At 39.8% G+C, this 11,576-nt stretch overlaps 1 protein-coding gene across 1 annotated transcript in view; it reads right to left on the reverse strand.

Moving 5' to 3' along the window:
- The window catches only part of LOC102220283 (glutamate receptor ionotropic, NMDA 2D-like), a 179,081-nt gene extending 168,660 nt beyond the window's left edge, over nucleotides 1–10,421 (reverse strand). Inside the window, exon 1 of the mRNA XM_005808183.2 lies at nucleotides 10,104–10,421. The gene's annotated coding sequence lies outside the window, so the exon portion shown is untranslated. The remainder of the gene's footprint in view (nucleotides 1–10,103) is intronic.
- Between the last annotated feature and the right edge of the window lie 1,155 nt (nucleotides 10,422–11,576).

The following is an 11,576-nucleotide window of genomic DNA, read 5'->3' on the forward strand; positions in this document are numbered from 1 at the left end:
TTTAGAAACTGAATTTAGGTCAAAATTAGCAGGCAGCAAAAAAATATGCCACAAAATGCAATTAACCAAAGACATTGACCCTTTATGTGCACATATGATGCCCATGTGCAGCCAAGCACTCACCAAAGGGAAACCATTTTCTGTTGCACACTTCTGTAAAGGCCACCCCATTTATCAAAGGGAGGTCTGATGATTGCATAGATGAGAATCCCTTGGCAAAGTGAAAATGTGTCACATAAGTGGAAAGGGAACAAGATTTTGAGAGAATGTTTTGGTTCTTTTTGTCTAATCAAGGTCAAATGAAAGAGCAAACTTAATTTGGCCCAGAATTAATCAGTAGTTCATAAATTTATGTCATAAAAAAATTCACAGGTATTTGGTTAATTCATCATTCTGAAAAGGTGGCCTAATGCTTTCTTCTTCCTTTTGCATTGCTGCTGGAAACACACACACACAATGGCATCGTTGTTAAACGCCAACAAATGTTAACTCTGCATGTTTCGATTAACATTGACACTGCGGTCCTTTGCCTCAAACAGATGTCAGCCGCTGGCTTCTGTCCACCATCTCTTCTGCTCTCGCTCTCACCTTTCTTATGGCTTTCTTTTCTTTTCCCCATCGACTCATGGCGCATACTCCACGCATTGTTACTTGCTAAGTGGTTTTCAGTTTTTCTCATTGTTACTTCATTTCTTTTGCGTGCATATTTCTTCATTCCTCTGTCTTTCTTCGGGCAATTTACATCTTTCACATATTTTTATTCATTCTTTTTTTTTGTATCTCTTAGAACGCTGTCTGCAGCCTCCTTCTGCTAGTTTTTATTTCTCTCTAGTTTCATCACCTCCTCACCTCTTTTCCACCATCATTTCCTTCATTTTTTATTCTTTAACCCTCTTTATTTTTCTTCTCTTCAATAACTTTAATAGAACTCCTCTCTTAAAATGTCATCCCTGTGTTCTGCTTAAATGCTTGTGCTCCTTCTTTCTCCAAGTCACCATACTTTCTCTTTGTCCGATACTGCATGTCCATTGTCCACTTAGTTTTATGTCCACAGACATGTGAGCTGATGTGCTGAAGAAGAGTGTGTTAGTATGTTTGTGCATGAGGAGGTGGAACATTGAGGACAAGCGGGAGTGATGTCGAAGTTTGATGAAAAACACCTAGGAGTGTATTGTGGTTTATTCATCTCCTTGTTCTCAGGCATCCATTCAAAGAATCTGATTTAGCGTGCCGATAAAGAGGAGAATGAGAAAAAAAAATCTGCAGATATGAATGGCCCGGCTGGGAGCAGGAGGATCCGGAGGAATGAACAATTAATTAAAGAGGGAGGGAGTAATGTGAGGGAAATTACAGAGGAAAAACCAAGCTGAAGACTCGCATAAGAAGATAAATTGGAAAATGTATAGAAAAAGCAAGAGGAAACGTGATGGATGCAATAGAGTTGATTTTCACAAAAAATTCAACTGGACCTGGTAGAGGAGAGAAACGCAAGACGAAAAGAAAGACGGAAATATTTATATTTAAATCTGAATCTGAGTTAAACTGAGCTGTAATTGAGTTGTACTGAATTGAAATGCATGTAATAAAGAAACTGAAATGTTACTGTTTTTAAAAAATGCCTAAAAATGACTAATTTTGTGAAGTGATGATGAATGAAAAAAATAGCTGCAAATCATTTCTTCCCATAAACATAGTGAAAATTCTAAAATGAAACCAAGGTAAAACATGAATATATTTTCCTCTTCTGGAAGGATAACATTTTTGTACAAAATAATGTTGGGATTTTCTGACTTAAATATATTCCACTACTTGAAGAAAGAGCGTAGCAGCCTATTACGTATTTATACAGAGCTTCCTCTGTAAGGTGACCAGGCTAAGTTTTAAAGGTAGGTTCAGAAGATCAGACTCCCATTGTAGAATAGCTTATAAGTGCTGTTCCTGTGCACTGAGTAAGAGAGCTGAGTTGGTTCCGGCATCTGATCAGGAAGGCCACTGAGTGCTTCCTTTTAAGGGTTTTCCTGGCATGCGTTACGAGGAGGTGACCCTCTACCGGACCTAGAACCTCCTCAATGCACTCTGTATTCCTTATGGCCTAGAAACAACTTGGGATTCACCACAATAACTGGAGAGTAAGTCTGGAAAAGGGGATGTCTAACTCTCACTCCTTGACCTGATCACCATGGTTAAACCTCAGAGAAGTGAAAGCAATAAATTTACCAGCCTGGTAAAGAATATGAAAGCGAATAAAGCACAAAAGCTGAAAAGAACATTAAAATAGGAAAAAACAAACTGGAAAAAAGAGGCAAAGAACAATTACTGAGTAGAAAGAGAACACCAGCTAATGCAGGTATCAGTTAAATATCCTCAGCCGTATAATGAATAACCATTAAAAATTTAAATAAAGAGAAGGTAAGAAGAAAGAAATTAAAGTAGGAAATGAGGAAGAGGGAATGAAAGACTATATTATAGACAGAGCATTAGGAAAGAGATTAATTTGGACATTAAATCTACAAAAAAGAGAATAAGTCAGAACTGAAGATATCAGATGAAAGGGCATAAAATTGGAAAATAAACGAGTAAAAAAAGTCATAAGTTAAGAAAGAAGAACAGTAGGTAACGAATCAAGTAAAAAAGAAGTGGAGTGGAATAGGCTGTAAGCCAAAGAAAATACGAAAATGGATGAACTCATTTAGTCTGTTGTCAAATTTTTAACTAACACAGACTATCGCTTTCACAAAAATCATGAATATGAGAACACTTCAACTGCATTCAGAGGATTATCTGAAAGAAATGATATATTCAACCGACTTAGTGTTACAATTGAACTTGTGTGATTGTAGCGAAGAGAAGTAAACAAAGAGACGGAGGGCGAGAGAGGAAGATCAGCTGCGCTGGGAGAGCAGGAGAAAGACGGAGAGAGAGAGACAAGTCTGCTCTGCCTCGCCACCACTAAGCTGTGATGGATTGTGGAAAGTGATGACACATGACAAGCTCTAGTGCCGTATTCAAACACAGCAACACAGCAGAGCAGGTGGCAAGTTACACAGAGGCGCCTCCGCGCAACAAGTGGGGGGTTTGATTCTTGTTGTGCCTTCATTTTGCTCTAATCTATTTCATTTATCATTCCTTCCCTTCCTTACTCCATTTCCTCTCCCATGTCTTTGGATCAGCCCCCCTTCTTCTGTCCTCGCTCATGTTGCAGGTGGGATTAAACATGTCTAACATCCAAAGATTTGTTGCTAACAAGTAACAGATACTGTTAACCTCTCTAGCTTTATTCTTAGTCATGTCACATACTGAAAACCTCAGAGACCTCAAGGCAGGTTGAAATATAATTCCAGATTCCAGCAATTTTGATTAATTTCACACATCCAGGCCTTATTTCAGTTAAATGATTTACAGACCTGTACAACCACAGGTTCACCGTTTCATAAGGCACAACTATATTAACAGCATACACATTTGATTTAGGTGAGGTCCAGTTTGCATGCACCCTGACTCATATAACAGCATACTGGGCAATTAAATTGCCCTCTGTGTTTCCAAAACCTGCTGTGCTTTCTCACGTGTGATTGTTGCATTATCGGCTGTAAAGGCAGAGCAGTATAATGTCAGAAGCTGTTAAAAGTTTGTTTTGTACTGAAACCAAACCTAGTTATAGAGAAATGCTCTGAAGTACAAGCATGCAGAGAAAAGTGCTTCTCCACACTCAACACATATGCCATGTTATGATTTTTAAAAAGAATATGCTTCAATTGTAAACTTTTAACCCCTAAATTTCCTAAGAAGTTAATTGATCCCACAAAATTCTAAAAAGAAATAATGGATTTTTGCCAATAATTATAGGAAAGTAAAACTACATGGATCTGGTGCAAAAAATATTAAACTATAATGCTTTCCAGTTTCCCAAAGTTTTTTGGGTTTTTTTCAAATGGATAAAGTCTAAGGAAGCAGTTTCCATGTCAGTGCAGTGTGTGCTCATCAATTGTGCTCATTGTACAACTAATCAAATGCACTTGACAATTATCTAAAAATTTTACCACATTAATAAGAGCTGTTTTTCTTAAGGTCATTCAAACAGTTTGAATTTCAATAGGAAAGTCTCCTAACTAAACATTTAAAACTCTTGTTAAATTTCCCATGAGTTGGCATTCAAGTAAATTCAACCCTAAGGTTAGACAGTCCAATGCAACAAAACTACATGAGGGCCATGAAACTGGTTGGGTTGATAGTGCTGTTTAGATGCATCACTGCAACTATCAAAATCAATGAACAACTCATTTAACAAATGTAATGGGTAATAGTCATACAACATATTTACCAATGAGCTTTAACCTGCAAATGACTAAGATTTTCTTCAAGACACTTTCAGCATTTGGTGAAAGATTGACTTGTCGACACTCCAGCTTGCAAAGAAATCTTGTGGAGGTGTAAATAAGAAGCTCCCCATCTGCTACTCTTTTACCTTTCCAGACTACCGGTGTTACTTCCAATGATTGATTCTTTCATTGGAGCCTCAGATTCAGCTAACTGGATCCTCTCTCTGCAGACAATGCTGTGCTTACCACTCACTTTCCTCTGTTTTCAACCAACTCCAGGTGCTTTGCTGTTTGCCAGCACTTTTTGGAAACATTTCTCTTTAAAAGTCCTTTGTACAGCTGCAGCTTATTATCTCTTCAGCCTGGATGCCTCAAAGACCTCAGTGATTACGGGATTATCTGCAGTTCTGTAGTAAAGGATGCAACACCTACAACAAGGTTGCTTTCAGAAAGAGCAAACGTTTCTGAACCTGTTTTACACCACCCTATAGCTCTCCATGCTGAGAGCTCTTTATGATCCCTCTGCCTTTTAACACTTTTTTCACTTTTACAATGGCCTTTAATGTTCACATGGTGCTCGGTGTTTTTTGTTTTGAGCCGATTTTTCATTTCTGTTATTCCTCGCACCTGTGTCACTCCCTGGTTGTTTCCTTCTTAAGCCTCTCTCAGTCACAACCACGCTTCCAGATTATCGTACGCTTTCAGCAAGTAGTTTCCCAGCAGTCCTATCTCGCCTTCATCGTTGCAACCGCGCTCTTGTTCCCCGGATTTGCCCCTTTTGCCTTGCCCTTGTCGGACTGTTACTGACCGCCCATCTGGATTTCGACCCACGCCTGTTTTGGTTACACTGCTCTTGCCTACTCCCACAGATTCTGCTCTCAGCCCCATCGTGCATGACCTCGGCCCGTCTGACCAAGAATTTGGATCTGGATTTGGTACTTCTGCTGGACTTCTGCTGCTTCACGGAGTTAGTGCGCTGCCCTGCATCAGCGTGTCCCCTCCCCGGGCACTTCCTCCTGAGCCCTGCGTCAGTGCAGCATCTGCTCTCCTCCTCATCCCACAGCTGATCACTCCAGTACCTGATCGCCAAGCTAGTGCTGCAGCTGATGATACAGTGTGCCCAGTCTGAGCTGTGTTTTAATAAATATCTGAGTTTTCTGCTCACTCCTGTGTCGTGGCTGATTTTCAGGGTCCCTCTAGTGAGTCATTACATGGCCCATGAAATTCTAAAGCTTGATGTACTTGCACACATGCAGAGATCTTGCTGACAGTAAATATTTTTTGAAAGATTGTGGTCAGCATGACAGGTGACAACAATCCGTAGGGAACACAACAGCAGTGACACGTTTTTAATCTACAGGGTATCTTTTATCATTTAACCAGATGTGAGCAGTAAAGTAACATGTCTGTGGAATGGTGACCATTGCCAATACATTTTACATAGCTGTTCTCCACTGCTATAAGGCCACAGCGCTTTTACACTGCGTTTCATGTCCACAGCAATACCCTTATGTTGCATTAAAGTGCACCTCATACATTAAATTATTCATTGAAATACATCCTAAATTAATATTCCATCTCTTTACTTCTGCAATGGTCACTTTTCAAAATGTTAAAAAAATATTGTTTACAAAAAGACATCAGCAATATTTTTTGATTAATAGCTAGTAAGGGGAGTTTAATCATACTCTACAGGAGCTTTTAATTTTGGAAACAACACCTCTTTGCTTAGGTTCAACTGAAGCTGGGGCCACAATACATTAACTTCTTCCCTATTTTATTCCATATTACCAGTTGGGTCAAATCTGCATCAGTCTACTGTAGCTGCAGTCAAACACCAGGAAAAGTCACAGCAAAAATCTGTTAGCGTGAGATGGAATGAAGACTGGGGTCTGCAAGTGTGTGAGAACCGATCCAACGCGACCTCAGTCACAGTCAAACAAACATGGATCTGGATAGTCGGGTAGTGTGAACTCATCATCGACCCAACTCCAAAAGTCTGTTGCCAACAGCTGATGAAAAAAGAAAGGCTGGGATACAGAGACAGCTGCAAGGCATAAATACGCAACAGCAGTGGACATATTACAAACAATTACCTAACAACTTGCTATCACATTGTGATAATAAACAGAAACACAACAGAGAGAGATAGTTGGATAAACATATAGAACATAATGAAGGGTCTCATTGAAATAAACCAAACAACTCACTTATCAGACTCAAAGTTAATTGAGTCAACATTTAAAGTACCAACCCTGCAGACGAACTTGCAATCTTAATTGCATGTTCCAAACTTTCACCACGACAACAATAAAGAAGACTGTCGGCAAGATCCAAACCACATTCACTTTAAGCTTAACTTTAATTTCCATTTCTTTCATTTTATGGAGAGATGTAACAGAAATACAGGGCATTGGAATTCTGATAAAAGCTTCAGTTGCCAGCGCCTTCTGGTCTTTTTGCTTCTTTAAGCTATTTTCCTTGTTTAATGCACTCGTGGAACTTTCAAAAGTATAATAGAATTGGTATTGTGACTTATTGTTTATCAGTTACAATCATCTTCCCGGGATTGAAGATAAAAATAGTTTCTAACTTGCTTGGAGTATTACTCAGTTTTTTGTTCTCTTTTCTATTTCTGTAAAAATTACCTGCACAGGTTGCAGAACATTTTACAACATTTGTTTCAGATGTATGCTTGTATGCAAAGAGCTGATTTAGTTTAATGGTATGATGTGAAAAGCTTTAGTAATCTAATGAAAAGCATTTTGAATTAGATGTACCAATATTTTGTCAAGATTTCACCCCAAATGGAATTATCAGGCAACGTTTTCCATCAGGGACACTTGCTGACTTATTATATTTGGAAAAGAATTGGAACATTCAGGGTTGAAACACTCTCCTGCAGAAAGCTACAAGTAAATCACAAGTGCCTTGACTGAATATCATTTATCATTTTGTTGAGATGAGGAGTCTGCAGAGAGACTAAAAAACCTAAACCAAATTCCTTCCCGCTATGATGCAGAAGTATCACTTGATATCTTTTTCACTTGACTAAGGGGAGATTTTTATTTGATTGTGAATTATTCAGAATGGGTGACAAGTAATCGATAGTATCCATATTAAAGTGTTTCACAAAATCAATACTGCAAAAAATAAAGCACCACATTCACATTTGTTTTTTCTTTGGAAAGGATACTGATAAAATGTTAACAGTAACTTGTAGAGAAGAAGGAATTTGTACTTGGAAAGTCGTAGGTTCACAAGCACTCATGCATTCGAATTTAATATGGCTGCCAACCAATAACGAACCTCTCAAGAATAAATAGTTTCTTTGAGCTTCTGTCAATTTGTATCTGATCAAACCAGTGGGACATGAATAGGGTACGGTGCAATCTCGATTTATAGGTTTTGAATTAATAAAAGTAAGGTGTCCACTGGTATTGCTGATATTAGTAAGCAGTGACCATAACTATTTGCTAATCCAAGTCAACATCTCAAAGTTGTTGTGCTCCTCTAAACTTTTTTTAACAATTTCTGCTTTTTAGCATGGCACATTACCCTGCTAAATGTTGCCACAACCACTAAGGGATACTGTTTCAGTAAGTACAGTATGTACTGCAACAAAGCATTTGGTATATGGTACATGTACCAAAAGCACATGAACTATCACAGAGTGGAGAGCCGGAATGTGATGGGCAAAGCTGGAGACAGTTCTCTGAGACATGATGTAACATCCACTTTTATCTCAGAACCCAGAGATTCAGAACGTTTTTCAAAGTTTCACATTATTTCTACAGGTTATGCAGCCCCATGGTGACAAACTGTGGTGCTCTGTTAATGCTCACTTGACTACTTGTGGGTGGTCATAATGTTATGTCTAATCAGTGTATTTAACTAAAGAATATGACAGACTGCCACCGTTTTGTTACATTTTAGCACATTCCCAAACTGGTTTTAAGAGCATGCCTCCTGTAGCCTTGTTTTTTTTTTGTTTGTTTGTTTTTTTATCACATCGTCTTCCAAACTCTGACCTGTAGGGAATTAAGCAACAACTCTTGGTAACCGTCTTGATCATTTTTGATTTATATCAAAGCACCTGATATGACAAAAGAAAGCCTTGCTCACACTCCACTTTCTGCACGGATGACCAGAGACTCACCTTGGTGGTGAATGGCCTTGAAAAGGGGAGGGTGAAAGTGAATATACGATAAGCTTTTCAGCCTTTGACAATCTCAGACAGAAAGCAACCATCTTTATCAGACACACAGTGTCCAGCTCTATAGAAGACTGGATGTCTGGACTGGGCCAAACACCAGGAAAACACTGCTGGCTCAGCAGCTGACAGTCTCAAAATGGAGGAAGCAAGAGGACAGTGATGCCAGAGGTTGTTTTTTTTTGTTTGTTTGTTTGTTTTTTTTACAGCAAGGGCCACAAGGTCATACAACCAAGTGCAAAATGACAATTCTCAATGGTCAATGCAATTGTTTGGATACACAGTTTTGAATTTAGAATTTTGGAACAAGTTTAAAATTATTTATTTTAGGTTTTTATCATGGGAGTATCAGAGTCAGAAAGGCATCCCCACACACACATACGCAAAAATGTTTACTTCATGCCCTGTTGTTTTCCCAAGAAAATATCAATCTTTCTTGCTAATGCCACACTGACCATGAGCTCTTACTCTGCCATATTGCTCCATGTAGACTAACACAGGCAGCTGTAAAGAAATAAAAGAATGATTAGTGTGTTTTTGCTACATGACTGGAAATTCAATTCACAGCGGACTGAAGTGAAGCATGAAGACAAACTGTTGAATCAGGCCCACACACACACAAACACAAACACACAACCAAAATGGCACCATCATCATCAATCCCTGAAGTGTTTTATCTCATCAAGCTTTGAGGAACTGTCTGTATTTGCAGTACTGGGAGAGAAGGACAGATGTATGGATGGAAGGAAGGAAGGAAAGATGAAGGAAAGGAAAGAGATGGTCAATTCTCCTAGCTCTGAATCCCAATCTCCCCCGTCTGTCCTGAGGAGTGATCTTCACGCAAACAGCTTGTTCCTTGCTGGTGCACCAGCTGCTAATGCGCGCACACACAAACACCAGAAGACGGATCCCAGATCTGATAGGTGCCCCACAGCTAATAACACTGAAGGGATGAAAGGAGGGGGTGAGGAAAAAGGAGGTGGAGGGGGGAGGTTTCTGGAGAAAGCCATAATTCACATATGATGGCTATGCGCAACAGCCAGCTGAGAAATTGCAGAATGCAAATGTCTGTGCGCTAATCGCAGGCGCATGTATGCGGCTTTTCAGAAATGTCACCTCTGAATCACAGCTGCTTGCTTCTGTCACTGACTAGAACTTATGCTCTGAGTTTATGCGTGAGGGAGAGGTGGAGAGGGGGGGCGGGTGGAGGGACCAGACCAGACACCGGTCTGTATGCTTGTGCGCGTCGGGTGAAAGACAGCCAAAAAAAAAAACAAAAAAAAAAAAACACGAGCAGTGTGGCGTGCGTGCGCATCAATGACATAGGGGTCAAAGCCTCGCGCACCGGCCGGCTGCGTCCTGCCCGTAACAGCGCGAGCCGGTGGAGAGTCTGCACGAGAAGCTCCAGAGAAACGCAGCACCATCACACAGTGGAGAGCCGGAATGTGAAGGGCAAATCTGGAGACAGTTCTCCGAGACGTGGCGCAACATTTTCACCTTCAAACGTGAGAACCCAAAGGGGGGGAGAGAGGAAAACAAGTGTCCGACAGCAGACAGAAGAATTTACTCACTGTTCTCAGCAGCCCCACACTCTTCCACCTCTTCTTCCTCTTCTCTTTTTGCTCTCCAGTTCTTCTCTCCGTGCACCAAAATCCATCTGTCCATCCCTCCGCTGGACATTTCCTGCGGCATGCAGCCGGATCGATACTAATGTTGCGGGATAATGTCCCCGGGATGAAACGGAAACATGTTGTCCCCCCCAGAAAAGAAAAGAAAAAAGAAAAACAAGGCAAGGAATCAGGCGCGCGCACAGTTTGGACCTTTCCTCCACTCAGCGAGGCTACATGTTGCTGGCTGCTACCTCTCTGTCCCTCTCACTCACTCTCTCCTCTCCCGTGATTTTGTTAAAATTCAGTATGTACGCTCCGTCACCTAGCAACGTCTCTCTACCTCCCTCTCTCCTCTCCTTCCTCCCTTCATCTCCCTCTCCTCATCACTTCCTCACGACACGTGTTGAATGCTAAACTAAGTTGGACGATTTGGAATCATTCATTTCACATTTACCTAACTGGGCATTTCCTCCTTTTTAAATTATAACGTGTCTCCAAGCACCTTATGTCATTTTCCTTTCTCCCTTATTCTTATGACATACAGACATGTCTCCCAAATTTATTTCCACGCTTTCTTCCATCTATTAATTACCGCAATAGTCGCGTACCTATTTAGTTGGACACCTCACAACAAAAATAAATAAATTAAGAGCAAGTTTGAAATACTAAGCTTTGTTTTAATTCAAATAAATTTGGCATCTGATACCCAAGTACGACCTGTGTGGAAGTCTTTAAACCATCCTTGTAAACCTTCCAAAACTATTCTGACTAGTTAACCTTTCCTGTTTTGTAACATTACAACCACAAGTCATTTTCTTGGGATGGAAGGGAACAGAGCACATAAGTAAAGAAAATGATTGTTTTATTGGTTTACCAATAAAAATATAAAAAGTGTGATTCCAATAAAAATATAAAAAGTGTGATTTTCATTTTTGGCTCAGTGAGATTGTACTGCAGACATCTACACACCAGACTGAAAATATTCCTGACATAAAGCATGGTGGTGGTAGAATCATGCTGATAGGACAATTTTCCTCAGCAGTTGACCGGAAATCTGGTCAGAGTTGATGAGAAGATGGAGGTAGAAAAACGTGTTTGAGGTCTCAATTGACTAGATATAAAAGCAGAGACTCAACAAACACACATTTTCAGTGTTTTATTTGTGAAAAACAACATACAAGTTTCCTTTGATTAATAATTTGTGCTGAGTTCTCACATACAATCTCTTTAAATAAACAGAATATTGTGCCTGTAACTTAAAATGTAAAGCAGCTCATCTAAGGATGATGCATCTCTTGGGTCCTCTTTATTTTTCTTTAAGGTCTTTCTTATTTTTTAGTGTTATTTTTTTTATCAGACAATGCTGATCTGTTTAGCATTTAAAGCCTGTTGTGATTTGTTTTGTTTTTCGGTTGCCTATTGATCTCTTAGAAA

This window comes from Xiphophorus maculatus, chromosome 13 (genome assembly GCF_002775205.1).
Source record: "Xiphophorus maculatus strain JP 163 A chromosome 13, X_maculatus-5.0-male, whole genome shotgun sequence".
Taxonomy (NCBI): Eukaryota; Metazoa; Chordata; class Actinopteri; order Cyprinodontiformes; family Poeciliidae; genus Xiphophorus; species Xiphophorus maculatus.